The 238-nt window shown below is 31.5% G+C and overlaps 1 protein-coding gene across 1 annotated transcript in view; it reads right to left on the reverse strand.

Annotated features, from left to right (window-relative positions):
* Positions 1–77: 77 nt before the first annotated feature.
* LOC119585286 (procathepsin L-like) overlaps positions 78–238 on the reverse strand; it is a gene marked incomplete in the record, with an annotated part of 2,528 nt that continues 2,367 nt past the window's right edge. The window contains 1 exon segment of the mRNA XM_037933958.1: positions 78–238.

A 238-nucleotide genomic window follows, 5' to 3' on the forward strand; every position in this document is an offset into this window, starting at 1 on the left:
ACAATAGGAGTAAATTGATAATTAACGAGACGCCAGACACACAGCAGAATTTTTGAGGGTAATTACACATCATCATAAACATTTTTTGCGTTTATTACTGCACTTAGTTTTGGTCACAGCTAGTAACAAGTTTCTCTCAAGTAATTCGGGCCTATCTATTGTGTCTAAAACAATATACAAAAAAATAATGTCTTCATATCAGATAAAACATTAGAACAGAATTTTCGTTTTGCGTTTA

The sequence above is a fragment of the Penaeus monodon genome, chromosome 19 (assembly GCF_015228065.2).
Source record: "Penaeus monodon isolate SGIC_2016 chromosome 19, NSTDA_Pmon_1, whole genome shotgun sequence".
Lineage (NCBI taxonomy): Eukaryota > Metazoa > Arthropoda > Malacostraca > Decapoda > Penaeidae > Penaeus > Penaeus monodon.